The sequence below is a fragment of the Macrosteles quadrilineatus genome, unplaced genomic scaffold (genome assembly GCF_028750875.1).
Source record: "Macrosteles quadrilineatus isolate MER2022 unplaced genomic scaffold, UCM_ALF_1.0 Scaffold_9__3_contigs__length_116548681, whole genome shotgun sequence".
In the NCBI taxonomy this organism is placed as follows: Eukaryota; Metazoa; Arthropoda; class Insecta; order Hemiptera; family Cicadellidae; genus Macrosteles; species Macrosteles quadrilineatus.
In genome coordinates this window covers 106,064,615-106,074,084 of record NW_026542602.1, presented here as the reverse complement: position 1 = coordinate 106,074,084, position 9,470 = coordinate 106,064,615, and positions in this window count along the sequence as shown.

Below are 9,470 nucleotides of genomic sequence, written 5' to 3'. Positions count from 1 at the left end.
TTTAAACTTTACTCTAATTCTTACCGTTTTCGATATCCCAATGGTGGCCTCCTTCAGTTGGATCATCCAACTCAAGCAAAAATGATCCGATTTTGATTAAATTTGGTATAAACGTGTAAACCTACATCTATTCGAACGAGTTCGCTAATATGCATGATCGGACTATGGGAACGGGGGTTATGGGGGTTTTATGGGGGGAAAATGGATTTTCCCATTTTCACCCTGTAAACATACAATTTTGCAATTTCTTTCTAAACCATTTTGTAGAGCTCAAAAAACGAATTAGTAATTTAGTATATAGAAGCATTGTTTTATGTCTAACGGTTACGGGGAAAAATTCCAAAAAAGTGTAAATTTATAATTACCATGTTAGGCTATTATTTTTATGGAGAATAAATAAACTGTCGTAGCTTGCTTGTCTATGGACATATTCTAATGCAATTTTGAAATTTTGTTTACTTCATACTAAGCTATCAATATTTCAATAAAAAACCCTATTTTCTTTCCTGTAGCAGCAAACAGTACTCATTAAAATTAATGACATTTAAATAGGAAATAAATCTGACAATTTTAAGGGAATAATTTAATGGAATTCCAGCCAGATAGATGGAAATTCACTTAGTCTGCAGGTTTGCTGCGGCGGAGGTATTTTACTTATCGTGATGGAAAATGTCCTCAATATTCTTTTATATAACAAAAGCTATGATAAATTTGTCTGTGATCGAATTAAATTACATTTCGATTACATTATTAACTTTTAAAACTACTGTATTTAAGGAGTTGTAATTTCGTACTGTACAAAGCGATGCGTCGAAATGTTTCATAAACTTGTCGTTAGAGTGTGTTGAGTGTTCAACCGCGCTACAAACAGTATTTCGTAAATTCTCACCCAGAATGCGTGCTTATACATTGATGGGACTAATACTGTTCTAGATTCTAGAATGTAAATATAAGTAATTTAAATTTAAAAATTCAGAACACACGTCTTTCAATAATTGTAGGGATTAATCTAAACGAGGGAACATTGGTGTATCTAATGTTCAGTGTAGTTCAATGTGATGTATAAAATCGGATAAACCAATAAAATGTATACCTCTTTAATACATCTTTGATCAACACATGATTTTGATTTAAAAAAAAACTTTGTTAGCTAAAGGAAACTTAATGTTTGGATTAAAATGTATCTTATTATTTTCCACTTGCGTTAGATAAATGTTTTACATACATCAAAATAAACCATTTACAATTTGATAAAATACATTTAATATTAACAATGATCAAAATCTAATCACCAAAAACTATCAACATAGCTTCCATACATTTTTAAAGTAAGTGTTTAAGTTGGTTAGCCTAATTAAAAAAATAAATTACAATAGTGTAGCTAAAAAAAGTATGAAAATGTATTTTGGCAAACAATGGTGAACAGGGTCTTTTCCAGACAATGTTATCGTATCATTCGTATATTTCCATGATCTACTCAAATTGAAGGGAAAGTATGAAAAATCTTAAGAAATTTATGAAAATTGCACTATTTCTTACATGTTTTTACGATAGCTTCATGCTGTAATATATGGTAAAATCTTTAAAAAGAAGGGTTTCCAACTATGTATGTATACAGTATGTAATTACTGTATATGTTAGTGGATGGAAAGATTTTTTTTGTAGGTACGTTCCATCGGGGAACCATTTGTTTGTGTTCCTGGCATAATTTGTCCTGTACCAAATGGTGTGTATTCCACAGCCCTAGTGACTAAATATATACTTTTAGCAAAAGCCATAAAAGTTGGATCAGTAAACGAAACTAAGACGGAGATCATGAAATCAAATTAAAATTAATGGGTGGTTTCGATTTTACAATATAATAAGAAGACTGCTTGCACTATCTAAAATCAACAATGAAAATACTCTAGTTTCAGGCGTAAACAAAATAAGATGAAATATCAGTCAATTTACATGCAAAAATGAATAGTTTTGTAAATGAAATGTGTTATTGAAATTCGTAGGTCTATATAGGAGAGGCCTTGATTCAAACCAGTGAATAGTGATTTCAAAAACCGCTCATTAAAATAAAAACTACACAACCAGCGCTATTCATTTTGCTTCTAAAAGCATCTAAAACCGACGCTATTCAAATGAGAGGAAGCAAAGAGGGGTCGGAACAAAAAGTTTCAGTTCGTAGAAACCGCGGAGTGTAAAGCGCGTGTAGCATAGTTCAACTAAAATCGATGACTTTGCGGACCTAAGGGGGAAGAGGGGAAGCGCATGTAGAGGTAGCAATCAAAATAATCCAGAACAAAACCGAAACGAAACGAAAGGAAGAGCTAGGACGGAGAGAGCTTTCACTATTTCCATATTGTCGCGTAGGAGTAGAAGTAGTGGGGATAGTCACCACCCTATGAGGGGAAACCACCCTCCGCGAGAGCCGGATAAAAATATTGCCTCCGCGTAAACAGATAGCCCATCAAGGCATCCAAGAATCGTCTATAAATGTCGCAGTTTTGGGATCAATAAGGCTCATAGTTGCGTCACGCCCAGTTGCACAACAATGACGCATTGCTAACATTCGTCTGTTTTAAATTCGACAACGTGACGCAGAATTGTCACGTTCAGTTACTGGTGACGAATGTTTTGCATAACCTATGAAAATGTGGGTTGTCACAGCAGGAAAGGTCCGAAAGTATTCTCCTATATCGCCCCTGTCACTTTTTATTAGTTTACCTCTACAACACCTACACACCAGGGTGACGAGTGGAGGAGTTGAATGTATGGGGAATGTTATAGCTTTGTTACTAATACCCCTGGTTGCCAGGACAATTCATTATTCTGGCTGCATGAACAAACTTCTTACACTTCTTAGTACCGAACCCGCAATCTTTTAGGTGAGCAATATAACCTCTCAGCTTCCCAGATAGCCTGTAAAGTCTGTATAAGTGGTTTTCCACCAGGCGTATGTGAAAGAGCAATGCGTAGTTATCTGATAAAAAATATGTAAACTGATGGTTTTCTGCAAAACATGTCAAAACCCAACCAAAAAAATATAAACTAGTGGTTGTATACGGATCATGATATTATTTGCTTCTTTGTCATTCAAAATTGTTAAATCTGTTTGAATACTAAACAGTTGACCTTTTTATTGATATCACTCCTATTGACTGATTTGAATCAGCGATACTGACAATAGCACTGTTTATGCCGGCAAATAAAAACAAATAAAAACATTTAAGGCATACAACTTTTTAGAGAATTCAACTAATTAGAGTAAAGCAGTAAGAATTACGTGTATATAAGGGATTTATTTCACGATAGAAACATTGAGTGATGCTAATTCACTACCACTATTATAGTCAATGGCAATTCTCTTACAAAAGCCATAATCCTTATAGTGTATTTAATTGTAATTAAATGTTTTTAGGTTTGGACATATTGAAGAACATGGTTTATTTTTTATGGACTTTGATAAAATGACATTTCACACCCCACAGGAAAGCTGTAATTTCACAATTAAATTTCAGCATTTAAATTAACTAGTAAACTAATTTAATTTACATAGTAATTATTTAGTATTTAATTTACATAGTAAAGATTTGCGAAGTGAATTAACATCGCCTTCAAGATAATTAAAATATTTAGTTCAACAAATGAGTCATTGACATGTTGTACAAATGAAATTTGTTTAATATCCATAAACATTAAATTAAATACGCTTTAATATAGGGTCGTTGTTAAGTTAATTTTGACCTTACACAATGTTTACCTTCAAAATTTGTGCTCAACAGCTATGACCCATCAGAAATGTCTTCATATTCGAAAAACATTAGTTATTTGTGAAAATATTAGTATTGATACCATCAATAATATGCTACGTCAATTAAATTTTACTTTCAAAATATTTAGATGACCACTGTTAATTTTCCAAACATTACAGAATAATCCTTTTTAATACCTGTTCACGATTACGAATTTTGATAATCCATTTTCAAAATTCAACTTTTAATTGGAAAGAGATCACTTTACCAATCAAACAAGTGGAAGGTGTCAATTTCCAACTGTAAACAAACCAAGATAGCGTTAAGAGATTGTGGAATGTAAGGTAGGAGGGGGGAGGGGGTTGTTGGTGTCGAGTGTGAGGGGGAGGGGGTGGGAGGTGTGAATGCAAGACGTAAGGCGATTTGCCAACAATGTATTAGGGGTCAGCCATTCACACCTCGCTGTCCATCAAAACAAAATACAATTTGAATTAATTTACCTAAGTTGTTTTTTTTAATTTTTCACCTTTCTAATGCTCTAAATGGATTTTTAAATGATTACTTGGTTAATTAGAATACTTAAGCATAACTATTTGCCCTATTTAATAAAAAACTTATAATTATGGGTGTTTTTTAAAATTGTATAACCTATTTGTATATATTGTATTTGTTTGAATAACGTTTCTAATAGACAACCACAACCTACAGCAAAACCCAAACTATTTTCTTATTCCTAACACATAAATGAAGATTTTGGTGCATGGAACCATTGACTATATACCACAACTTGGTATATAGTATATAGGAGTGGTATATAATCAATAATGGAACCCATGGTGACCCAAAAATAATATTTTTAAAGAATTTATTTGAAGTTATAATTCTTTTTTGTGAGAGTTTTTAATTCTAAACAGTGGAAATAATATTGTTAAATGTGATTCAATTGGGAAGTATATCACCAAAATCTGTCAAATATTATCAAGATCACCTAGTAAAATTTGTATTTCAATATGCCCTGTCCTACTTAAAGAGTTATTCGAATTTTTGTTCGTCAAGTTGCGTAAAAACACAAATTAGAGCAAGCAGCTCTCAAAATCTTGGGAGACTTTTTTGCACTTGATTTGAGTTTTATTGTGTTATAATAAAAATTGTGTTATAATAGATACTTAAAGGTACCAAAGTAATAAGAGAGAATAGTAAATTATTTTATAAAATATGAGCTCATTTATTCTTGGTAAGTAAAAGTAAAAACTACAAGTACATAAAGTGTATGTTAAATTATAAAAATAATAATTAATTAGTGAAAAAATACGCAAAATGGTAAACCGCATGTTTTAAATTTTAGTTTTTTCATCTAAATATAGTCGGATTGGTATAAAATTACATGTACATGTTGAAAATTAAATGCTGAATCCAAAAATATAACATTTGAAAAATTGAAAAATCAGTCTATAGATTGTGGCGGATACCCACTAAATATTGATTGAGGTGCGTTGGATATGACGAATGGCAAATTTAATTTAGTCAATTATATTGCACGAGTTGATAATACCCTTGTATGTTAACATTTATTTGAAAATTTTGACTAGTAAAAAGATGAATGGTTTGGATCTCTGTCGTTGTTGGATTTTTAGGAATTGACAGACAACTTAAGAAAGACGTTTTGGATTCCATACGGTTGGTAAATAATGCCATTAACTTTGGATATCGTACCTAGAAATGATGTTGTATAGCATGGAACCATACCTGCAATCGTTCATTGAAATTTGCACAGTAATATAGCTAAATATTGTCATGGACGTCTATCTAGCCGTTCTATAAGAGGGGGCTGGAGTGCATCATGTTTTTTTTTATAATCTCCAGTTATTTAAGAGGGGATTATACAAAAATATAGGGCATTCAAACATATATTTACACTTATACAGTTCATAAGATAATAAATACATACCTAAGATGATACGAAGCAATCTATTACTATTTAGATGGACACTCCAATCAGTAGACTCAATAGGAGAATGAAGAAGGAAAATAGCGTGTCGACATTAAAAATTGGTGTGATGATAAACAGTAATTTACTAACAAATCTCTCTGTTTGGTTGTAATAGTTTTGTTATAAAAATGAATTTAAAAAAATATATTTTTTAAATGAATACAATATCTCAACACTCATAAGGGTTAGCTGACATAAACACGCCTTAAATTGTCTTCGACTGGTTCCTAAAAGTAAACATGATAAACCTATGGGGTTTGTACCACGTTTATTTACGTCATTGATCATACACTTATACGTCCACATAATATCTGCATTGGTATATAATCAATACCGGCTTGAACATAAACATGGGAAATAGAGTTTTTCATGGTAGTGTAAAGCAGAGACAAGTGTCTGTGATCTACAACCAACGCTAAACCTACAATTATTTGTAATATAGTATTTTTCCTTTTGTTAATTTGGTAATATCTTCGTTTTACAGTAGTTTTGACGTCACACGCAGGGTTTTGAAGGTAATCAATCAAGCGCACAAAAATGTATAATACTGTATATGATTCACTATATGATGTACAATCATGATGTGTTGTATATGAAGTACTAATGATTTTCAGTCTAGTATTTACTTTTGTCAAGTTGGCAACATCTTAGTTTTACAGTAGCAACGTCATACGTAGGCAAGGGCAACGCCGCGGTGGAGGGGAGGCCTAGGCGCATTTTTTGACGGCACAATTAAAACACAGTAGTGAGTAGTGGGGGCGGATCGATACATTATTTCTAAGCCTAGAGGGGGAGGCGCGTTTTTCTACTAGTGCCGACGAATATGGCTGGGGAAATATTTGACGAATGTGTGCTTACGTCTTCGGCTGTTTCCCTTCTTCTCGTTCACCGAGCCCGGGAACTAGAAAACCTTCATACGAGGCCAATCGTACTGTAACATGTAAGAGTTACACGTGTACAACAATAAGTGTACATAAACTTATTGGCAATTTTTGGGTCTTGAGGAGTAAAAAAGTACCCAGTTGCCATTTGTCATTGGGCGATCCAAACAAATTGTTCGGCATTAGATCGTAACAAGACCAAGGGTGGACCGTTCCCTTAAAAAGTTAAAATTGCTAATGTTATGGATGCATAATACAATAGACCTAAGCTGTACTTGATACATAATATCATGGATTTAATAGTTGTCTCTTTCAGCCAGCCGCAAAGATAAAGAAACAGTTGGTATACAGCTAACATTCTGTTAAAGTAATTCTACCAGCATATCTAACGTCATGTTTGTGACTCATCAGTAACCATACAGAAAATATTCATTCGATACATATTGTTTAATTTGATACTCCGTGTTTCTTTGTTTTTTTTTATCTTAATAAGTTATTAAAACTATTTCAACACAACTCTTGAAAGTGTCTGAAGTAGTAGCTTCATGTTTTACTGAGTCACGTTCACGTTATTTTGTTTAAAACCAAATTTAAAAAATAACAAAAAGAAGCCACCATGGATTTGATGAGAACATCAAATGTCTGGTTTGCCTTTAGGAAAACCCGACGATATAAACAAGGAAAAACACAACTGTACGGCCTAAGGATTCTTTAAAGCTCGTTATTCAGTACAAATATATTGTATTTCCGAGGGGACAAACTTACAACTTTGGATATAAATATTATTCATCTCTTTAAACTGTCCTTGCTCAATGGTGGATTCATTCAAATGTTCTTTATAATCCGTAATAATAGATAGTTGGCTTTGTAACTCTTCCGTGTTTTCTTTTGCTATGGTTAATTTGTTTACCTTTCTTATGGTAGTAAAATATATTTTTCTTCTAGATAACTAAAACTTGGGAGCTTGATTAAAACTTTTTCATTCGCAGTTTCCTCCTGGGTGGTTGTATCACCACTTGGACTAAATGGCTCTTTTAAGCACACACTGCTCATTTCCCCAAAATCAGGATTTTAAAGCAGCCCCAACACTTGAATGTGGGCTCTGTTCGCATGTCATCTCATTTTATTGCTCTTCAATCTGAAGAATAGGGGAAAACGAATAATCTCCATCTCAACTGAGTACATATAAGAAACTATACACAAAATACTCTATTTTTCTTTAAATAGATATTGATGTTTTCCTCTTTGACTTTATTCCCAAATTTCTTCAACCCCTCTTTTACGACTGACCGATTTCCTACAATCAGGTTCGACTTTGGCGGCGCCTCCAGTGAAACTTGTCATAATATCAGCAGGTTTCAACTACGGAACTACGCAGCGAGCGAACATTAAAAATCAATAACTATGAGGGTGGGCCTACCGCCCTCCACCCCCAGTAGTTGGTATTTTAAGATGTGCGTAGATGAGAAATACGAACACGCTGCAAGAAATATCGACATGTTCATAACCCTCTCCTAGTTTGTGGGTGGGGGTAAAACCACCCTCTCTTTCTGCTCTCTTTCTCTCTCACACACACAAACTCTCGCTCTCTACCACCCCTACCACCCCCTTCACGACCTTGACGTTTAGCCCGTGTCTCGCACAAATCCTTTAACAGGGTCAATTTTGGCTTCCGGGTCCACAACTTGGCCGCCCTCCCCCCCCCAACCTCTGGCCACTTTCCTTAACTGGAGCTGTTTATTTGGGTCAGTAATTGGTGATTTGTTTGAGAGATTTCGATTTGTTTTTTTACAATTTTGATATTTGAATGTCTTAATCCACCCGAATTCTATGTCCTTCCCCATATTCTTCCTTTCTTTCTTGTTTGCATCCGGCATAGCTATATCATGTCATCTTAATAAATCATAATTTTAATAAATGCAATGTTTTTTGTTCAATTACTATGAATAATTGTTTGGTTATATGTACTTATAGTATTATATGTACATTATAGTTGTGGTAATTCGTGTAGGCCTATAGTAGGGCCTTGTATGTTTACAGTACCGTAGGTTAGTTATATGGACTTGTATGTATTTATATGTATATTACATATAAATTATTATATGTAGGCCTACATTAGTTATGATAATTTGTGTATATGTAGGCTTCTTTATGTTTATATTACACTATTTGATTTCTTATGTTTAGTTTGAAATCCTCACTGATTGTACATACGACGTCTAACAACACTTTAAATGCATATTCTTAAAACATACGAAATTTTAATCCGGTTTCATGTCCAATTTAAAATTACCACATCGAACATGAATTTAGAAGAATTATTAGTTTTTTGAGAAAGTGTACAATATTTAACATTTAATACACCATATTACAATAGAGTGTTTGTTTTTTTACAATACATATAAATAACCCCTAAAATATGAAAAATATCAACATAATTACATCACGTTAATGCAATTCTGACTAGCCCAATCCTTGAACCGTTTCTATTTTCATGAGTTTTCAATTCACTAGGTATTCCTTCTGACTCTTTGAAAGCTTATCTGAAAAAATCAAAGTAAAAGAGGATTTTTGAAGACTTTTTTAATACACTTGTGATATTTATAAGGACTTTGCTAACAACCCAGCTACCGGTTTAACATTGAAATATCGTTACACAAACCCTATATAAATTGTTAATGCGAAAGTCTCGAACGAACTTGCCAAATTGTTTACATTTCTTCTGCTCGCCTAAATGGATTTCTCACTAGAAAGTAAATTGATATTACTCACTTTGTTTTTAATTGTTTGTAACTATAACGTCAGGAAAATATTCCTTGAATGTAAATTATTTTAAAACTTAAATAAAAATAA